At 40.1% G+C, this 22094-nt stretch overlaps 1 protein-coding gene across 3 annotated transcripts in view; it reads left to right on the top strand.

The window, feature by feature from the left end:
* Positions 1 to 22094, top strand: part of rbms3 (RNA binding motif, single stranded interacting protein) — a 376836-nt gene that overhangs the window by 60357 nt on the left and 294385 nt on the right. The window contains exon 1 of one of the 3 annotated variants that reach the window (XM_055225568.1): positions 15423 to 15442. The exons of the other annotated variants lie outside the window; for them this stretch is intronic. The gene's annotated coding sequence lies outside the window, so the exon portion shown is untranslated. Of the gene's footprint in view, positions 1 to 15422; positions 15443 to 22094 lie in introns of those variants that run through there. 3 annotated transcript variants of the gene reach the window in all.

A 22094-nucleotide genomic window follows, 5' to 3' on the forward strand; every position in this document is an offset into this window, starting at 1 on the left:
CATTACAGCCTAGTGCGGTATTCTCATTCTTCTTTAGGAGCTCTTCAGCCGTAATGTTCCTCAGTTCCTCGTGTACATCCCTTGAATGTTCTTTAGCCAAATTATTATTGTTGTTTCAAAAGGAATCATTCAATCTCTGCAGGGGCGACAGTCGCTCAGTTGGGAGAGCGTTTGTAAAGCTATGTGACCAACTTATCCCATCATTTTGAACTGTATTTGTATAGAAGTTGACACCGCCACGAAGTTACTTGTCAATGTCATACTATAGATATTCCAGGCAAAGCAACGTCTCCATGGAGAGCAGGTGGCAGGTGGTAGACCCTTCCTTAAAACAGGTGACATAATGCACCTTTAATGTAAGTACCATCTGGCCATACATTTTTGCTCCAGAATAACTTCACAGGTGGTGCGATTGTCCCGGTTACATTTACTTACAGTGCAGAGAGCAGCAGTATAGGAGCAGGTTGGCTCTTTATAGCTCCTTACAGTGTAACTATATCCTCCGACACGACGGCTGCTAAAACCAAGTGAAATGAGGCATAGAGAAAGACCGGTCGCTGACACAACTACACCTGTATCAACGCTCCCTACAGCCTCCTGTCACTCTCAGGACAAAAGTACACGCTGCCAACATCACCGTGTGAATGTTTATTGCATTGCTAAGGTTTCGTGTCCTTTTTTCTCATTTACACTTTGTACCGCCGCTGTATAAATCAATGTCTTGTTACAGCGGTTTAAATAAATAGCGGTCTAATTTCCTGAATAAAGGCAAACTGATTTCCGTTTACCGTTTCTCAGGCAAAGACTTAACACTGGTTGCAAACTGACAAAGAGCTCAACTGCAGGTCATATATTTTTATATGTCTGTCTTTTGGTTTATATACTTTTACCAGAGCTGCAGGGAAGACTTTGTAGATCATTCAGCCAATGCTTTATACTGTGTCATAGACTGTATAAAGGGAGTGTGACGTCACCCATAGCGTTCAGCTCCAGTCAAATGAAGCTCATCGAGGCTAGAGCTTATAGGGGCCAATTTAAAGCTTAGTTCTATATTTGGAATTCTGACCATGACTATCATAGCAACCAAAGAGCCAATCCAGAGCGTGGCTGTCAATGGTAACGCCCCTTTCCCGCCTGCGCCTGGTTTAGTATTGAGCGGGTACTTAGCAACGCTGTCAATCAAACCGGTTGCTAACGCTACCGGAAGCAACCTCGGTGAAGGAAGGCGCCTGATTTGTCTGTTATTAATGTTCATATCTTGGGTTACAGACACAATAGTGAAATAGAAACACCAGGATCATGTAGAGCGGATTATTACGAACGTTACGAATTGGAGTCGATGGAGCCGTAAGTACACCCGAGCTCACTTCCTGTTTGGAACGCAGGTCAGCGATGTCTATTTGTCTGTGTAATCCCTCAGTCGTCCAGGTACGAACCATAGCAAAAGACGAAGTTTAAATCTGTCAACTGGACAAATCGTTGTAGGAGTGAAGACGTTTCGCTGCTCATCCTGCTGCGTCTTCAGTTCTGGTCAGATTGTTGGTGAACACTGCCTTATATCTGTCTGAAGCGGCTTGGATGAGCAGCAAAACGTCTTCACTCCTTCAACGATTGGTCCAGTTGATCAATTTAAACTTCGTCTTTTGCAGTGTCCATTTATATATACAGTCTATGATCTCTAATGATTAAAACAGGAGTGTACCAGTTTGTAGAGGAGTTCAACAAGCAAAACGTCAATATCATGGTTAGTTAAATATGTATTGATTTATTTTATGTATGTAGCTACAATTTCAAGAGGGGAAGAGTTCACTGTACTTGGTTAAATTCGTCTGCCAGAGCATAACTGACTAATAGGAGGGGGATGTACATGTCTTCCTTTGAGCATAAACTTAAAAGGACCACATCAAATTATCTCCAAATTTGAAAAGTATGATTTAATATTTATTACAATTTGATTTCATATTTTCCTACCTCTGCACCAGTGTGACTCTTTGATTAAAATAGTGGAGTTGCATTACTTCAAAATGTTTGTTTCAGTAGATTTAGTGGCGTCCATTTCTCCATACATTGTGAGTCAATGCATCCGCTCTGCTCCATGTTCGTTACACAATCTGTCTGTCGGCCATAATGCTGTTTCAGATGTTTAGAGCTCCTAACTACCCCGAATAACCTCCACCAGGACTTCCTCAAGTCGTTTGGGGTTGGCCTGAGTTTTAAATACGCTGTGGCTGTTGGTGGCATCTCTCTCACTCTCCCTTTCTCTCTCTCTATCTGTCACTCCCTCTCAGTCTTTCTTGCTGTCTTTGTCTCTCTTTCACTTTCTTTCTATTTCTTTATTTCATTCCCTCTCTCTCTTTCTTTCTGTCTCTCTCTTTCTTTCTTTCTGTCCCTCTCTTTCGCTCTCTATCTTTCTCCCTTACTGTCTCTGTCTGTTGTCCCCCTCTGTTTTTACCTCTTGCTTTGTGTTTCTTTCTCCCTCTGTCTCTCTCTATCTGTCTCTCTATCTCTATCTCTGTCTCTTTTTCTGTCTTTGTCTCTCTTTTTTTCTCTCTCTCTCTCTCTCTCTCTCTTTCTTTCTTTTTCTCTCCCTTCCTATCTCTGTCATTCCCCTCTCTTTCTCTTCTCTGTCTTTCTTTCTGTCACTCCCCCTCCCTCCCTCCTCCTCCTCTCTCCTCCCCCTCTCCTCCCCGCTCTCTTCCTCCCCCTCTCCTCCCCTCTCTCCTCCCCTCTCTCCTCCTCCCCCTCTCCTCCCTCCTCCCTTCTCCCCCTCTCCTCCCCCTCTCTCCATCCTTCCTCTCCTCCCCCTCTCCTCCCTCCTTCCTCCTCCCCCTCCCTCCTTCCTCCTACCCCTCTCTCCCTCCTCCTCCTCCTCTCTCATCCCCCTGTCCTCCTCCCCCTCTCCTCCCGTCTCTCCTCCCCTCTCTCCTCCCCTCTCTCCTCCCCTCTCTCCTCCTCCCCCTCTCTCCCTCCTCCGTCCTCCCCCTCTCCCCCCTCTCTCCCTCCTCCCACCTCCCCCTCTCCCTCCCCCTCTCTCCCTCCCCCTCTCTCCCTCCTCTCTCCCTCCTCCCCCTCTCTCCCCCCCCCTCTCTCCCTCCTCCCCCTCTCCTCCCTCTCCTCCTCCTCCGTGCCTGTTCTTGTGTGAGTGCCACAGAGCGGTTGTTGGACCTCATGTTTCCTGTTCCGTTGCAGTCTGCAGTGACCCCAGCTCCAGTATGTAAATGTTTGAGCTCCTAAACCGCAGAATGTGAAGAAAAACACCAGGGGAATATTGTTTAGTCTTTCATGCATTTCAGGGAGAGCTTTGTTTTCTTAAATTTCCCTGATTTTCGAATGATCCCGACCGCAAATATTTACCGACAATCATTTTTTAAGCCTGGTATTAAAATGCCGTCCCACTGGTTTGGTTCTAATGTTGACAGGCTTTTAATGAGTCTGCGCAGTCCATGTTCACGTAGATTTATTAAGTATTTTCAGATATTTTTTTGGAAAGGTATTTGGTACGTTTACAAGAAGAGCTACAATCTGCAAAGATATGAAAATTGCCAAAAAAATGTTCTTATATTGAAGGTCTCACAGGTACAAGGATTTCCCATAGAGACATGTGCTCTGTTAGTGAGTCTGATTCACCTTTTGTTATACATAATAAAAATAGTTACTTGTTAAAAAGCTTTGTAGACTCGTCTGCCAATACTTTACATTATTCAAAGAGGAGGAGGCCAGTGTGCCGGGGAAGGTGAACGGCAACAAAATAAAAATAAATAAATTCTCTATAATTTTTTAGAGAAAAGGTTTAGGAAAGGTGGTCACAACTACATTCTTAACCAAAGAATGACATGTTTGGCCCTTATCCCATTACTATTACCACTATTACTATTACTACTACTAGAACTACCACTACAATTACTACTACTACTACAATTACTACTACCATTACTACTAGTGGTATTCCTAATTTTAATGTTCATTTTATGATGATTATTTATGTTTTGATTTGTTTGTGTTTTAATGTCTTTCTTATTCTGTAAAGGCCTTTGAATTACTTTATGTATGATTTGTGGTATGCTTACCTTGCCACTACTACTACTACTACTACTACTACTACTAGTCCTATTACCTCTACTACTTTTCATAATAACAAAAAAATAATAATGGTTTACTTTTCAACCACAACTTGCCATGCTTTTTAACTCTTTTTGATCTGATACTACTACTATTACCATGACAACTACTACTACTACTACTACTATTTATACTACTACAACTACTGCTACTTTTTATAACAAAATAAGAATATAAAGGTTTACTTTTTAACAACACGTCAGCATGCTTTTTAACTCTTTTTGATCCGATACAACTACTATTACCATTACTACTACTATTTTTACTAGTACTTTTTATAACAAAATAAGAATATAAAGGTTTACTTTTTAACCACGAGTCTGCCTGCTTTTTAACTCTTTTTGATCTCCCGTGCCGCTCCCAGATGGCGAGTTAATGGAGGACGTCAAAGCGGGCTGTACTCTTGCCTTGAGTTTTGACCCGTGCAGATTGTAGACTGACCCCCAGCGGCGCCGCCTTGAGCCCGCTTGTAGGAATCCAATCTCCCGGGCTAGATACGGCGCATGTTTTAGCAGTTCGATTTGATAACTCTGCCCCCACTGCCTCGCCCAAAGTGTCTATCATCCCTCTGATAAAACCCGGTTTGTTTTCACCTACGGAGACCGAGGTCACGAGAGGTGTTTGGCCTTGAAGCAACTGTTACGCATTCGTTTAATCATTTTCAACCTTTTTGTGATCTTTTTTGACAAGAAAATTGGAGCGGTGTTGTGCCGTCTAAAATGTGTTAATGTTGGAATTAAAATATGGATGAAGTGAAGCGGCTGGTTTGCACATTCGGGTTAGGTAATTATTCTGTTTTGGGAGGTTAATGACATGATTGAAATGGAGCGCGAGAACACAGAGCAAATAAACAGGGATATGTGCGAGGCTGAATCACTCCGAGGCAGTCACACCGATAGAAAACATTAGGTTGGAACGATCATGGTCGATGCTGCTGATACAAAAATATGAGGGGTGTTATTTGGGTCCATGTCGACAGAGAAAATATTCCCCCGTGACATGTTTCTCCTAAGCAAGGTCGACGTATTTTATGTCAAAAAAATGCAAGATACTTTTATTGTCAGCAAAAGTCTGCGTCCTCTGGCCAAAACTACATCTTCTACCAAAGAATGACATGTTTGGCTCTTACCTCATTACTTTTACCACTACTACTACTAGTACTGCTACTACTGCTACTACTACCACTACTGCTACTACTACTACTACTACTTCTACTACAATTACTGTTATTACTGCTACTACTACTGCTTCTACTACTACTACTAGTCCTGCTACTACAATAACTACTATTGCTGTTACTGCTGCTATTACTACTGCTGCTTCTACTACTACTACCATTACTAGCAGTAGTAATATTCATATTAATGGTAATTTTATGATGATTTTTTATGTCTGTGTAATCCCTCAGTCGTCCAGGTCTGATCCACAGTAAAAAAACAAAAATAAATCTGTCAACTGGACAAAAAGTTGTAGGAGTGAAGACATTTCGCTTCTCATTTAAGCCGCTTCTTCAGTTCTGGTCAGATTGCTGGAGGACACTATCTGAAGGGAGGAGCTAACTACACTGAAACACACTTATTGTTATTTATGTTTTGATTTATTTCTCTTATAATTTTAATGTTTTTCTTATTCTATAAAGCACTTTGCTGCTACTTTGTGACATAGCATATAATGAATTAGTACATTACTAGTAAATGCTCACCTTTTTGTATAGGGCTTTTCCAGCTTCAAGACACTCATTCCTACAATAGTGTACATAGACACTGGGGGTGAGGTCAAGTGACTTGCCCGAGGACACAATGACAGCATTCACCTGTGGGAGTTGGAATTACACCGTCAACCTGTGGGTCAGTGGTAGGGATGGGACATAAACGTAACATAAAGATAATCACCATGGTATCACCAGAATATGCAGAAAAAATGACTTCTCCACGATGAGCTCTTCTCTTCTAGATCATTGTTCAATTCGATCTTCATTAATAACACAGAATATCTGGTTCACAGTGAAAAGTAAAAAAAAAAAAAAGCCAAAAAGAAAAAAAAATATATATATACACATTGCACTTAATGTATACAGACACGCACACCAATGTCTTGTTATTTTCACTTATAGTAAAGTCCATTAGTCTATTGTAACAGTTGTTTAAACATAGAACCTATTCATAATATTAAAATTATAATTATTCTTACACATAACATGTTTAAACTGTCAGCAACTTTAATAATTACTGTAATATAATCATTAACCGCAATTATTTTGGCCATGATAATCGTGACACCAAATTTTAAGATCGTTCCATGCCTAGTTTTTGGATCTGACCTCTCCACCAATGATGTTTTTTTTTAATCGAGAGCGGGATTCGAACCACAAACCTTCAGATCAGCTGACAAACACTCTACCAACTAAACCACCATATTTTAATCTTATCAAACCTAAGATTCTATAATGTTTTAACCTGGTCAACCCCTTTACACCTTTGATTAACGACGCATTTCCTATAGCTTTCACTGTATATCTGTACTTTATATCAATTACAATGTATTAAAAATCTCATCTGACAGTAGAAATAATATAACTACTAATATAACTCACCTAACAGTTAGTCTATCTCTGTCTAGCTCCATCATCCGCTCCACTCTTTGTTGCTTCATTCACTCACCGCTCCTGAATTGTCCGAAATATCCCTTTATGCCGTAAGTTCTCACAGATCACACGGCTCTGCTCTCCAGTCTTCTGTGTAAGAGGAGGCCGTTCTGATGTAACCTGATGAAAAGGAAATGCACAGAGACACTCGGAGCAGCTGGAGAGTCATCAGCACATTTCAAGGTGAATGGCATCAATGGAGCCCGGTTTTTCTCTGTCTCTTCCCTCATATGCTTTTCTACGGCCCATGCCTTAACGCGCGAGTCTAACCCTTTTAATCAGCCGCACACGCTAACCTGCTGCCTCCGAGTGAGCATCAAGGGTAGACGACACCGTAGAAGAATGATTTGAAATGCAGAGAAGCCAATCACGGCCGATGCGATGAAGCTGTCTGGTCGAGTCTGTGAGTAAAAAGTAAAAAGTGATGATTTTTATAGCGCTAATTTTGCAAAGTTTGAGATGTAAGACTCGAATATGACTCCAGTTTGGGTTTTACTTTGCACTATGTGAGCGACAGTAGCTCAGTTTGTAGAGAGTTTATCCGCTGATCCGGTAGGTTGGCTGTTCGAATCCCGCTCTCGACATAAAAATCATTGGCCGAGCAGTCAGATCCAGTGGCCCACAGGTTGCCGGTGCGATTCCAGCTCCCACAGATGAGTGTTGTGTTTGTTGTGTCCTTTGCAAGACACTTAACACTGGTTTATGAATCTGTGTGTGAATAGGTGAGTGGTTCCTTGATATAAAGTGCTTTTAGTGCGTTTAAGATGGAAAAGCGTTATATAAAAGTGTGGCCATTACCATATATGGTCAAACACAAAATTATAAACCATTTTGAAGAGTTAGTTCTGTGAAAAGTTGATTTCTAGCCACAGTTTGATAAGTTATATAGTTAAAATCTGCTATCTGGCTGTACATGATATACAAAGAATGTGTGTAGTTGACTATAGGAAGTGTAAATAGTAAAGTAAATTGTTAAAAGAAGAGTTTGACATCTCATTGTCGGTAAACATGTTATAACACATGTCAATTTACAGAACCATAAAAATATACTGGTAAAAAAAAAACAACAACTTGATTTCTCAAACTAGAATCACATTATCTCTGCTTGTTTTGTGCTCATTTTAACTTTCACTTGTCCTGGAAACTCTAAGGTCAAGGGTGTCTCAGTAGAAGAGCACTCCGCATTGTCGACAAAATGGCTGCTTGCTGATTCTTTAATTAATCGCCACTGATCATCTGCATAAGGTCATCTCCCAAGTCTTCTTCTTCTTCTCTGCGTCTGTCAGCTCTGTCTTGTCAGCAGATGTGCACCAGCGCTAGCATCTGTCCCCTTATTTATTTATTTTACGTTCGTGTGCATACGCTGAAATCAGATGCAAACTGCTCCATTGTGTACTGATAAATAAATGCACAATACATTTACATAATACATACAACGCAAAAACATGGCCCTCTAAGTCTCTATAGTGTAATTACTGAACAGACGTGGAGAAATAATGCAGTGTCGTTGTCATCAAGTCTGTGTGCGCGCTCTTAAGGTGCATATATCACACAACATTGTCAACATAATTATATGCGTGATTTGACTAAACTTGCCTTTCTTTTCTTTTATTTTGATGAAGTTTATTATTTTACTTCCTGATCATAGCCAGTATAAAGAAGTGGACTAAGTGAGTGTGACGTCACCCATAGTGTTCAGCTCCAGTCAAATAAATCTCATTGACGCTAGCAGTTAAAAAGGTGAACATTCATATCTTAAGTTACGGATACAAAAGCAAAATAAAAACACCAGGATCATGTAGAGCGGGTTAATGCGGACATTTTAAGACCAAAATGACGAGGCTGACTGCAGCAGTTACAGAGAGAGGTGACAATTTTTCAATGTAAAGTGAATTGGAGCCATATTTGTCGGAGCTAATTGAAATGCGATGGCTAGCAGGTTAGCTCTGTCCATTTGTATGTACAGTCTATGCTCCCGATTGGACACGGGCAGCAGATATGACATACGTAGAGGTAATTCCATAACTTCTAGCTGGCAACCGTAATGCTAACAGAGACCAAAACTTGTTTAAATTTCACAATTGTTATGATTACTAATACAGACAAAGGACAACATCTTTACTTTGAGGGTTTAAACTGAAAGCCTCCCTCTTGTGTGCATAGGCCTGTGACAAATAAATACTATATAGCAGGAGTGTCCAACCTTTTCTCATTAAGCGCCACATATAAAACCCCGGACAAAGCTGACTGAGGGCCACAGACTGGTCGCTAATACAGTGAATACTTCAAATTTGTGTTATTATTACAAGTTAGACTAAACCACTAGACCTTTACTCATGCGTACATCCTCAATGGGACACATTAAATATTTGCTATAGGCTTGTTAAAGTGGATTTTCAGAAATGTATTGCTTAACGTAATATTGGCCAATTGATCTGGAAGCTTGAGGGCCAAAAAAAATTTGTTTGAGGGCAGCATTTGGCTCCCGGGCCACAGTTTGGGCATGCCTGCTACACAGTCTTAATGCTCAGTACATGACAGATGGGACAATCAATTTTGGGGGCTAATATTTATCTTGAGTACTTTTTCTTAGTTCTAGTGAGGAAATTTGAGATTATGAACGTCTATGACACATTATGGAGACAAACTAACTTCGTAAGCGTTGCATTTAGAATAATTTTTGGGAATAATTCTGCTTTATGTTTTGGTTTCAGTATTATCAATTAACATCTGTATTTACTTTTGGGCATTTTGGATGGAATCTTCTATGTTGGTGACGTAGGTAGAGCTGTTCCGTTTTAGATCTTACTGCTGTATTTTTGTACTTTTCTTCTCAATTTTTTTTTCCAATAAACTACCACTTAACTGATGTGAAACCAAGATAAATATTGACCCCACTTACTATCCCACCAAACCCAGTAATACTTAGAAAAACATGAAAACCTGCCATATGCACTTTAAGGTTCCTTCAAACCTACCGGCGCTACGCTATTCATACTCTTGACAAGGACATGCACAAATCCCCCCAAACGCAGCTCTCAGCTCTGGCATTCATGAGCGCACTCTGCTTCAAGGTGTGTCTTGGGTTTCAGCAAGGCCCTTTTAACTTGAAACCAAAGAACAGCAAGTCAGTTTTTTTTTTCTCACTTCTCCAGCAAAAGAGGCGGGGGAAAAAGGAGGGAAGAAAGACGGCTAGATGCTTTTGTTTTTAGTCCGAGGCAGCTCTCATAGTGTTTAGCCTGACCACCAATTAGAGCCATGCTAGCTCTTAAAGCTCATCAATTATTAAGAGCGGCCCATCGAACAGAAGAGGAGCGGGGCAACGTGGAGCAGACTGCCACCTGAGCGCAACAGCTGTGGATAAGAAAACATCTGCAAATGGCACTGTTAAATAACTCTATCTCCTTGACATTACACCCAAAAAGCACTTTGTTAATTATGCAAAACAGGCACTTAGTTAATTGAAATTTAAAAACGTGATAAAAATAGCTAGCCAAATGGTTATGGTCAACTGCTGAAATTACTGAGGCGATGCCAGACCAGTAGAGGTAAAATGAACCAGACTGTGAACTAGTGATTGCATTACACTTACAAATATACAGTTTGAAAGCAGTGATTTATGAGGAAGCCAAATGTTAAATAAATAAAAATGTTTACTGTATTCACCTTATTCCGGACGTTGCCGTGGACGCCGCCGTCGTCATTTGGGTTGTGTTATTTTGTACAGGGCAGATTTTGACTGAAAATAAGTTCTGTTCAGACTACAGAGCTGTTTTAATGTGTCCCAGAGAATCAGCGAGGTGTTGACTTCTCCGCCACATGAACATAGAGCATTTTACACAAATCAAACTTGACATCATAGTTTTTAGGCGAAACTTTTCCCAAATTCGAACAGGATGCCTTCTTCAATGGAAGAGCTGTGGTTTGGACTGTTTAGAGCAGGGGTCTCAAACTCAGATTATCTGGGGGCTGCATGAGGCAGAGTCCAGGAGAGGCTGAGCTGCATCGGGTATTCCACAAAAAAAGCTTTGTTAAAATCTTCTCAAACGTCGTCGTTGTTTTCAACATACATGAGGAAATATGCCAATTGGATATCCATTAAATCCAATGTGGATTTTATGGATAATCATCATCATTAATTGTTGAATCTTTTGTGTATTTTATGAGTACACAGCGCCATGTGACATGTGTTTGGGGGTTTACCAGAACCTTCTGCACGCAGCATGGTAGTGCCACACTAACATTAAACTTTCATATTGTCTTGCGGGCCACAAAATATCATCTTGTGGGTCACAATTGGCCCCCGGGCCACGAGTTTGAGATTCCTGGTTTAGAGGTTAAAAGTGGGCGGGGACAAATAAGGTCAGTAGTAAATGTGAACATATTTCTTGATGCAGTCTTATGTTGTTACGGTTTCAGTTGCTACAGGAACAGGGACCACTTTTTTTTTATCCTAACTTTTCATATTAAAAAAAAAGTATTTCTTCTGTATATTAAATTTGCATTTGCGTGATAGTTTACAGTGATTGCAAGTTGGTTTAGCTATGTTTTTACATCAGATGCCCTTCCTAACACGACCTGATGAAGTTTCTGGGGCTTGGGAAAGGTATAACTGAGCCTAGTCAACTGCCAGTAGAAGCAATTGCCAAATCAAAGTTCTATTTTCTGTGTCCACTTCAATGTAGTGACTACTCAAACAAAAACACTTTGGGGAGAGTCAAAGGAACATTTTTGTGAAGTGGAGATAGCAGACAGTTCGGAAAAGCAGAAAAATGTGTTATTGCCTCTGCAATCATATGCCCTTATGCAAACCTCATCATTTTAAAAGAAATGATAATTAAAACGCTGCAGCTCTGTTTAAATTTAAATGCACGATACCATTTACACTGTTACCACTATTATAGTATTTTATATTTTAGCAGGGCGCTTCAGTCTTACCTCTCATAATTGCTTGCTGAATAAGAAGTACACCGCTGACACACATAAACATTGTTATGATCTTGATCTCGGGGTTAAGGACAGTCTCATTTGAAACTGCATATACATTTGGCTTGAGGTAAATAATGACCAGTGTTCAAACAGAGATGCATGAATTCATTACCTCCGCAGCCATTTACTGTAGAAGGGAAAAAAGAAAAGGAAGCACATAAGACAGATAGGATAATGTATGGTATTAGATTGCAACTTGCAACAGCGGCTACCCTCAAGGTCAACCAATTCATTTCTGCCGTAGAATTTATTGCCTGGTAGTCGCCAAGGCAATGAGGTGCTGTGAACCTTGAGCTCACGTCTCTATAGAAGGTCTTCAGTGCTGTTGAACGGTGGGTGCCATGGCGATGGCGACGGTGATGGTGATGGAAGGGTCAGGTGGGGTGGGGGTCCCGGGTTTGTGTTGTGGCAGAGATTGTAACCTGACTCTTGTTATAGCTCTGTGAAGGTCTTGCTAATGTAGTGTTAGCAGAGATTCGTACATTTGGACTTAGGGGAGCACACGTTAGCTTGGCTGGTGATCGACGCACAGTTTCTACTCACTGCTTGTAATGTCGATTTTATAACAGCTTTTGTAATGATTGTCAGAAGTGTAATTTAAAATGGCAATGTGTCAGGTGATTAGTGTCACAATATTAAAATACTTTTTCTAGAACTGCTAAAGAAAGGTCAAATGTTGTTGTTTATTTATTTATTTTATTGATATGATTTGATTGTTGTAGCAATACCTGTTCTAATTTTGACATTAGTTTTAGGACCCAAGTGAAGTTTATTCATAAAGCACTTTTAAAACAACTACAGTGCTGTGCGAAGGCAGTATAAAGTCCATCCATCCAGCAATCTAAGCAGGAACTCCCAGACTGACCCTCACCCCAGACATTTCCTCCAGCTCCTCCGGTGGGACCCCAAGGCGTTCCCAGGCCAGCTTAGAGACATAGCCCTTCCAGTGTGCCTCCTTCCGGTGGTAAATGCCCGGAACACCTCCCAGGGGGCATCCTGGACGGATGCCCGAGCCACCTCAACTGACTCCTCTCGACGTGGAGGAGCAGCGACTCTACTCCGAGCTCCTCCCGTGTGACCGAGCTCCTCACGCTATCTCTAAGGGAGCGCCCAGCCACAATCTTGTCCTTTGTATAATATAACGTGCAACCTGATAAAACATGCAAAACAACATACATATAATGATTTGCTCAGTGTATTAATTAGTTTCTGCGTATGTGTTTTTGACAACCCTACAGGTGCCGAAACAATAACAAAAATCAAATTAAAATCGCTGTATTTTTAGACCAAGAATGCTGTTTTTGTGCACTACATTATCATATTTTTGGGGGGGAATTTACACAAAAGTTGCCATCTTGAACCCAGCCAGGATTAATTTTGTGGTTTCATTAAGTTCATGATTGATTCCCATAATTCTTTCTTTTCGTTTTGTATTGGACAGAATATCTTGCTGCCTGAGAAAGCGCACATTATAGCACTATCCCCGCTGTTCACTGTGGGGTAGAGGGATTCTATGCTTGTTAACTCTATTCCAGCTTTGAGCGCCTGTAACCTGACCCAGCCGCGGCCTTGCTAATGTGCCATGCTTTATATTTCATCTTTTTTTTCCCGGGATGGTGGGAGTTAACGTTCCTATTGGCTCTATCACCTCGTCATAAATACTGGAAGCCCGTTGGAGACGTGGAGCGCCAATGGACCGGAGGATGATGGCAACGTCGCAAAATTAGGTGCCCATCAAAATGTGACTCGTGGCGATTGTCGGTACTTACTTTGACAGCGCGAGGGAGAGGAATGCTTTTGTGCCTTAGCGGATAACAGAGCTATCATTATGCATGAATAATTGGATGTATTGGTGTTATATATTTTTTTCCTCTCCTTTTCACCAGTGGGCTGTTTAATGTAGCGCAGTTGTCAAATCATTCTGAAGGGAGCAAGCCAAGACTGATTGCTTTATGATTTTTTTTTTCCCTTTCTCCTTGCAAAGTTGACATAATTTAGCACAGTGAAAAAGGGACCAATGGCTAGGAAAGGATATGTAGATACTGTGGAATGGAGCTTTTGAAGGCCTTATGAACACAATTTTTATCATGTATTTGAGCAAAACTTGTCTTGGCAAAGTATATGTATAAGCAGCTGTGTACTCACTGTGTTTTACTGTCCGATCACCAGGAAGTGCTCGGTTAGCTTGCTTGTGGTCGTGACTGGAAACTCGCTCTGGCCTCTGAAAGTTCTGAAAAGTGCTTATAAAAAGTGCTTATATTTACATTTGGGTCATAGATTACAGTGATTGCAAGTTAGTTTGACTACGTTTTTACATCAGATGCCCGTCCTTACACATTCTGAAGAAGCATCTGGACGACTACACAAACAAAAACATAGCAAAAATCTCTAAAAGTTGTGAAAAGTGCATATAAACTCATCGCGGTGAGTAATTAGCATGCTCGTAATGCATGGTGCAGGTAAGTGAGGAATGACTTTGGACCACTGCACTGTTTAAAATGAACTAGTTCTGTTTTTAATGTTTTTTAAGACAGTAAAATCTGGTACACTGCCTATAACTGTTATTTATTGTTTTGCTGTGAGGAGAAAAGAGGATGTATTTAAATAGAGCTCCTGAATGCCTCCTCGCATTGCCTCCTTGTTCTCTGAAATAGCTTCTTCAATCTCGGCTCGGTAATATACATTAGCTATGGCCCTGTTTGTCACTGGAATAGCTTAAGTGCCCTTTAGCATTCGGCATTAGGCATTGTTGCTATGGGCCTTGTGGCAGAAATAGTAACTTTTCTGATTGGTTAAAGCTAATTTGAGCGTGAAAAAATATCTTATCAATGAGTGGCTTTTATTAGCTCAGTAAGGGGTCGTAAATGATGTTAAAATGTGTTTGTAATTTCTGATCTCTTGACGTTTTGCTTTTATTATTGGGAAAGTGAAATGGTCTAGCTGTTAGGAAGTACTTTTGAGCACTCTTTTTTAATTGAAAAATCAACAGCTTGGGATAGGCTGCTGTTTTCCCATGAATCTTGACCATCAAGCTCTCTGATTGGTTGACAAATCCCTGGCAGTTGCTACTATACTTATTGTCATCCACCTCTCTTTGTAAAATTCATATGTGTTACAGTCTCATTTCATTCTATTTTAGCTGCATTTACATGAAGATGAAAGTCAGGTACAGGGTGGCATGTTACGATAACAAAGTTTAAAATGCAATATTGTAATCACCTGGATCGCGACCTTAGGAACAGAGCAGAGCTGAGACAAATTGTCCAGTGCAGCCCCAAGCGCATTTTTTTTCCAACACTGACAAGTATTTACAAAAATTACAGCAACATTTTTAAATCAGCATGGTAGTAACAGCCTGTACACACATCACCCTCCTCCTGGCTGAGGTTGGCTCCTTTTATAGAAGCCCCTCCCTTAATCGGTCACTCCCACACTGCAGCACAGGTAAGTTTCAGCAAATCCAATAATATTGTTAAAAAATATCTTTATCCAATCAAATCTGTTGTTAAATTAGAGCTCTATATTAATTTATCAGTGTTAACTATGGAAAACAAAGTAGATACAAAAAGTTAAAATATTTTGACACCCCTCCTCCTCCACACACAGTTGTCTGCCCCGGAACCTTCTTTAGGTGCTCCGGCTCCCTGGGGACTCTTTTGGCCGGAACACCTAAGATGGCAGACAACATGGGTAAGTAGAAATCCAAACAAATCAATTACAATCAGTTAGTCGATGCTCTTACTCATGCCTTGTGTTACAGGCCAACTTTAACCGCACAACCATTTTAATTCATCAACAAACATGTTAAAGTTCTTTGTGTATTGTCATTTTTACCTGTTAGCTTTAAGTTTAGGCCCATGTAACTGACTAGCTACATTAAAGATATATTGCATAAGTGAATATAGGCCATAAATGATAATGTTGAAACCAAACCATAGAGCAAAATTATTCCCCTAAACTCAGTTGTTAAAAAAAAACGAAAAAAACTGCAATACATAAATAACAAAATGCAACACTTAAGTAGTTAGATTATGTCTATAATGAGTCATAGAAGTTCATAATTTGACCATCTACAGCTCAAATCTCACCGTGTTTTGGATAATTAACCAAATATTTCCTACTATTACAAAGAAAAAGTCCCCATGATAAATATTGACCCCCAAAAATTGTTGTTCCATCTGTCATGTATATAGTAATTATCATGAATATAAATTTCTAAATACAGTTAATACTACCCCATGGAGTCAGAAGATAGTTCTCTGCCCATGAATGATTTAATATCTGAATTATGAGATTGTATTACTTAAAAAAAACAACAACAGCCTTTACAGTTTGGTAACTGTGAGAATTGCAATTATGAGTTGATTCATTGATTGATTAATACCAGTGCCATTGCAGATTTGATGAGGTCACTCTTGAACAAAACAAGTATTGATGTATTCAGACACTTATCAGACCGTTCTTTGTAATTGCGTAATCTAAGACCATAACGACTATTTGTGTGACTTCTTTCCTCTAAATTTAGCTCTTATAAAACCCAAAATAACCTCTCAGAAGTCTGTATTTGCTGGTCGCCCGAGGCAGCTGCTCAAGACTATTCATGACTGATTTCCTCGTCTCCCCTCTATAATCAGTGGAAGGAGATGACCAGGAGCCGCGTGTCTGGACCGGGCTAACCGCGCTGAGGGCCAGTCGGGCAGAGGTGACCTTGCGGAGCCCTGCGCTTGTGTTGTTGTTGTTGTTGTTTACTTTTCCCAAACTGTGACTCAGCCTCATTATCTCGAGTCTCTGTTCCACACCATCCAACACCATCCAGCTGTAACCCTCCACAAACAGCCAACAAACCATCGGCGGAACATTTTTATCTGCTTTTATAACCCCTTTTACAAATCAGACGCCATAATGTTCGATTTAAGATAGTTGCATAATAAACTAACAAGTTATAAACAGAAAACGCAGAGTCTGTTTCCAATTAATTATACTACCACCGTTTTGGAAATCTGAGAATGCCACCCAAGCCTCGAAACTGCCGTTCTGTGTGGCACGACTTGCATTCTTGTATCACTTAGTCTTTGCGCAAACTGCTGAAAAATATCAGCATGGGGTCTATTGTCATTCAAATGAGGCATCACTGATCATAGGCTTGCCCCTTCAAATTTCAGACTTGGAATAACAAAATGGTGCCAAAGGATTTGAGGAGGTGGTCCGGTTTTGGCAGATGACCACACCAAGTCGCTTCCTGTTCATGTGCTAATCTATTCCGTCATACAAAAGCACAAATGGTATTCGGCTCTCTTCAGCCCCATGTATTCAACCAGAGAATGCAGGCCCACAGTGTAACAATAACAGACCACCGCTATCATCTCGTGAAAAGTCTCCACTGGAGGCTAAATAAATAGTTTAGGAACCCTTTAGCGGGGCACAATAGGCCAGACCACCACTGATTCTCATCTTTGAAGTCCCTGGGCTTATGAAAATATAATGTCAGACTGGAAAATCATATCGTTGAATAGAATGGAGGAAGTGTATTGAGGTTAACCTTGAAGGAGTGCTGTGATCTTTGGACCAAATGAAGCAAAAGCTCATTCACTTTCATTATTAAAGGAGGCTCCATTCAAACGGACTGCATAGGACTTACAATGACATCCTTAAAAGTCACGTAGAAGCCAGTTCAGTTGATATAAGCCCCTGATTACTCTTGTGTCTGACCAACCAAGATGAAATCAAGTGATGCTTGAAGAAAGTTTCACAACCAACCTGCCATTAGACAATTATGTAGAGTGAGATTTTTGCTTTAGTCCAGTGTCAAGTAGTACAGGGTGTACATATAGTCTCTTTATGGTAAAAAAAGAAAAAATACAAAGGTAATTGATAAGATATCTTAATCAGATTTTTTCTATTGTACTCAGTGGTTTCCAAAGTTGTGTTTTTATTGTTTTTAACCTCATTTAATACACATCTATATGGACACCATTAGTCACATGAAGCACATCAAGACTATTCGATTTCTTGCTATGTTCGCTGTAGCGTAGCGTCATCAATGGTTGCAATCGCATCTGTTATCTTTCACTTTAGTTCAATAATGTCCCGTATCTTTGATCAATCCACGATATCTTTCACATAGCCCTATAGAAAGAAATCCAGAGGTGTGATATCTGGTGAGCATAGTGGCCACAGAATTGGTCCATCCCTTCCAATCCAACGGTCTGGACATGTTTGTTTGAGGAACTCGTGATCATGCAGACCCCAATGTGGTGGGGGACCATCTTACTGGAAAATGATGGTTTGTTGAAGGTCCTATAGTTGTGGTGCCACATTCGCCGATATTAGTCAATGCTAATATCATGATTGATCTAAAATGCATCATCTCTCCTGCTCCTCACCTGATTGAACTGAGAGCGTTTTTTTAATGACCTATACTTTAAAATAATCTGTTTTTTAGCATCAATATCTTATCAGTACTTATACATAAACACTTTAAAAAACCTCAGATCTCAAGTAGTCATTACTTCTACCCAGCTCTGTACGTCATCCTGTAAAAAACGCATATGGGGTAAAGTCATATTCCCAGTATTTGATTCATAACTTGTCTTCCATTGGGACCACAGACATGGGACAATTGCACATATCTTCTTGAAATTTATGATTCTTTAACTAGCGCTCTGATGCTAAATTACTCCCACGAGGACATTATAAACCAAACCAGACCATATTGAGGAAAAGAGTAGAGGAATAACATCGTGTAATAAGACTTTAGACATGAGTGAAGTGTAAATAGGAGTTGTAGTCAATAACGCAGTAACCGCAATCATACTGTGGCAAAGGCAGAGTGCATGAAATCAAGATGAATTGTATGTATGGGATGACAGGAAAACATTTTAGCTCTAGGAAACATGTTGGCTTGTTTGAAGGGGTTGTTGGTAAGTTGGCGATAGTTCTAATGCTTGTGTAATTTGCATGTTCTGCCTGTGTCTGGCTAGATCTCTCCCCGAGCGCTCAGGTTAGTCTAAAATGCAAAACATAATAAATCCAGTTAGATAATCATGAATCCTGATGAACATCCAGGCTCAAATCTAGAAACATTACCACATGCCAGTTATATATTTTCAACTTCTTTGAGATCAGCTACAACTTTTACCCCTTAGATATCCATCAAAGAATTTTTGTTTCAGATGTCACCTTTTATTTGAACATTTGCCAGTTTGCTAGTTTTTCATATTTAAGCCTTTCAAGTTGACCTAGTCCTTGAGTCAAATCCCTCTTTTCACTGGGCTTTCAGAGAATAATTGCAACTAAAGTGGTCGTAACCTTGATTTCAAAATGAATTCAGCATCCATTTTGTAAAGCATGACTTCATTGACTGTCACTGAAGCATTAAGTTGTATTTTTATATTTTGTTTTGTCAAAGTTACAGCGTGACAGATAACATCACTGCCAGATTTGTTCTAACCTGCTTTGACCCAGTTGCCTTGTGTTTATCTATAAAGGCCGTAGTCTTTCTCATGTTGTAATGTCTTGTGCATTAAAAGTGTTGGGGAGCAGCAGGCTACAGTCAGTGGAGCTGCGTTAGGCAATAGGGAAACATTAGACTATTGGCCTCACCTGTCCCAGAGCCACACTGACTTCTCTCATGAATAAATCACACTGTAGCAGGCTGCGGACATTTCCCACAACGCACCTCTCTCCTCTGGCACACCTCTGCTCCTTTATCTCTCGGTCTCTCTCTTTCATTCTCCCTCCACTCTGTGGTCTCCTCCTCACCTCCCTCAGCGTTTTATTTCTTGCATCTGGACTGGAGCTGGCTCGCCCAGTGCCGCTGCTCACTTTATTTATCACACTATTGTGACACTTTTGGATAAAGCTCCCAGTCTGCTCTGATTGAACTCTGCTGGTGAGAGCTGGAGGTACAGATCATCCCTTTGGTGGTTCCCAGTAAGTCACAGGCCTGACAGCCCGGGACGGCCTGTCCAGAAGAGGCCCGCTGTCTGCTGCTAAATCACCACAAAGCTCTACTGAGGCCTCACTAACTCACCCTCACGCCAGTGTGCCAACGCCACAGAAGCACTCCAAGTATCTGCAAACGTGCGGATTCAAGTTTCTCTTTCAAACTCACTACCTACAGGACATCATGTTTTCTTAAATGTCAGATGTAACTGAACTATTCGATGAGAGACTAAAACGTATTTGAAATGCCAGTTGGTTTAATTACATATAGAGGTTAGTCAAACTAAGTATTAGCACAATTTAAGGCATTTTCTCAAAGAAGCAGTCTTCATTCAGTGCATGAATGTATTTTTAGAAAATGATGTTAGAGTAAAATTAGGTGAAGGATAAACAGTTTGTTTGCCTCTTCAATCAAACCAAACATGTCGTATCTGCCTTCAACAAGAGATGCTTTCAATCAAATCCATTCACAGCAGAGGAGGCATGCCATCATATTAAGCATACATAAGTTGCTTTAAGTATTTTTAGCGCATCTAATACTATTAACAGACCCAGCCCGAGTCATCTGACTGAAATCTTGACAATTAACTTTAAATGGCTTCAAGAAAAATCCATAGCAAATTCTAGGTAGACTGCTTTTCCAGATGTTTGGCATTTTTTCTGGGTTACCTCATAAAATGTTACCTGCTCTTTTATATCAAATTCTTAGACTTCTTTATGACTTTCTTCTGAACTGGAAGTCTGTATTCTTTGGTTTTGCTGTTCATGCCTGTGCTTGTTTCCATCACGGCATTAATTACAAAAGAATAATAATTATAAAACACAGATAAAGAGAAAAAAATACCAATGACCAACGACTCTACCAGCAGCAGCGACTGAAACGTGTGCGTGCTTGTCTGATGGATTCCACATATAGCTTTGACAGCCCTTTTAAACCCTATAGATACATTTGATGTGGCTTGCCTGCGCTTTACAATGCTGCCTTGTTCCCTACAGACTCTGAAAACTGTAAACTATCCTCTGCTGTCTGTCTCGCTGTCCCGCTCCGCTCATGACGGCACACTTTCAGAATGTGAGCTAAGCCCCCGGGAGAAGCAAATATACAGACCTTTTTTGTGTTGAGTAATTTTGATATTCGTTCAAAGGGAGGAAAGTTGGTTAATACACTGAGTCAAATCTGGCACGGGTACGTATCTTGGCCTACTAAACTCTGCACAGCCCTTTGTAAAAACTCCCTGAAGGATGCTAGAGCAGAGCAGAGAGGAGAGAGTGGAGGTGGTAGAGCAGAAGACAATGCGATTGGAATGAGTGAAAAATATGCAGGACAAAAAGCAGATGAGGACTGGACCTGATTTAATGATGCAATGATGGGACTGGATTAGTATTGCCACGATACAAACATTTTCAATATTATTTTCACACCAAGGAAACGATATGAAACTTTTTTTTACATAATACGTTGGAATTTCCAACACAAAAAATAATTTACCAGTGCCATCTGGTATTAAGACTTCCAAAAACGTTTCAGGAAATGTCCAGAGTTGGCATATTTTTACTATAAATGACATTTTCACAGCCTTTGATGACAAGCCACATTGTGTAGTACTATTTATTGATTTAACTAAAGCTTTTGATTCAGTGGATCATAAAATCCTCTTGAAGCGTCTGAAGCATATTGGATTTGACAGTGCTACATGAAATTGGTGCTAAAATTATCTTTCAAACAGAACCCAGGCAGGATTTTTTTTTTTTTTTTTTTTACCTTAAGCAAAGGAGTGCCCCAAGGCTCAATTTTAGGCTCACTCCTTTTTACTATATTTATTAATTCCATTGGTTGCAATTTAAAATAAAACCTCATGCCTTTTTGTAAGTGCTTCCTCTACTGATCAGGTGATTTTAAAACTGCTGCCAGATTTTACTTAAATCCAAGTCAACACAAAAATGTATATTTATGCACTAAATTGTACATTGATTGAAAGAGTCACAACCTATAAATATCTTGGATTCTGGCTTCTAAACTACAAATAGGAATTATGTAACAGTTTAAAATCAAAATTATTGTATTATATTAACAAGTCATATCCCATGGTGTTACAAAAAAGAAACTGTTCAAGCTACTTTTCTTTCTGTACTGGATTATGGAGATATAATACACATGCAGACTTCAGCCTTTAGTTTGAAACTTTCAGACAAACTCCTTCACGCAGCTCTTTGTTTCATAACTGGTGATGAATTTAAAACCCGTCTCTGTACACTCTAGTAAAAGTAGGTTGGCCATCGCTGTCTGTCAAAATGAAATTGAATTGGATTGCTACTGTCTTAAGTTCATATGGACAAACCTTTTAAATGTTGGCAATATTATCATTGGGACAAGGGCAACAGAAGATTATAAAATCAA

Source organism: Periophthalmus magnuspinnatus, chromosome 11, assembly GCF_009829125.3.
Source record: "Periophthalmus magnuspinnatus isolate fPerMag1 chromosome 11, fPerMag1.2.pri, whole genome shotgun sequence".
Lineage (NCBI taxonomy): Eukaryota > Metazoa > Chordata > Actinopteri > Gobiiformes > Gobiidae > Periophthalmus > Periophthalmus magnuspinnatus.